Below are 871 nucleotides of genomic sequence, written 5' to 3' on the forward strand. Positions count from 1 at the left end.
CTCTCTCTCTCTCTCTCTCTCTCTCTCTCTCTCTCTCTCTCTCTCTCTCTCTCTCTCTCTCTGCCCCTGACTCTCTGTCTATCTTTCTTTTTCTCTCAGATGCACACGACGTGTGTCGGCGGTTGGCAGCAACCTTTCTATCAGACATTCATTGGAGCGCAAAGTATCTACTCGACTCCGAATAGTACCGATGTCCGGCATCGTAATGAACGTGCTGCTCTGCTTTTCAAATCGCTATGCGTGCAAGCATGCAATTATGCGGGCGCACGTCGCTGTTATTTTCGCCCACGAGCAATCTACCGTGGTATATAATTTAAATCATTTGACGCCGTCGATATCGAGAGCACAGGAGTTACGAGGGTTTACGTCGCACGCAGCGCCGCAACTCATTATCGGAATTTCGCGGCGGACAATATCATTAACGAATCGCGGGTATAATTGAAAAGACATCTCGTTTACAAGACATCTTGAAAATATGAAGATTGTGCGCCAAGAGAGAAAGAGAGGGAGGGGAAGGGGGATACTATAGAAAAATCATAAAAAGTTCGTCGACGCGTGATCATCGATTCCCGTTTAAAACGACTTCGGAAACGAGTTCTTCAGATTTGCTCCTCTTTTTTTACTCATTCATCAGTTACGCTATGTGTCACTTCTCGCCTCGCTCATTCCGGTGGCGGTTTTCGAGACGGTCCCAGGAACAGAAGTGAGTTTCGGGCTCTCGAAGACTTTATGTTCATCGATAGAGCTGCCACGATAAGACGACTCAATTGACTGGCGCTTTAATTAGGCATACGATCGATCAACAGCCGTCCCCGGCCGCGAGAGAGAGAGAGAGAGAGAGAGAGAGAGAGAGAGAGAGAGAGAGAGAGAG

This window comes from Odontomachus brunneus, unplaced genomic scaffold, assembly GCF_010583005.1.
Source record: "Odontomachus brunneus isolate Ranch 3 - 2012 unplaced genomic scaffold, Obru_v1 Obru_scaffold_167, whole genome shotgun sequence".
Lineage (NCBI taxonomy): Eukaryota > Metazoa > Arthropoda > Insecta > Hymenoptera > Formicidae > Odontomachus > Odontomachus brunneus.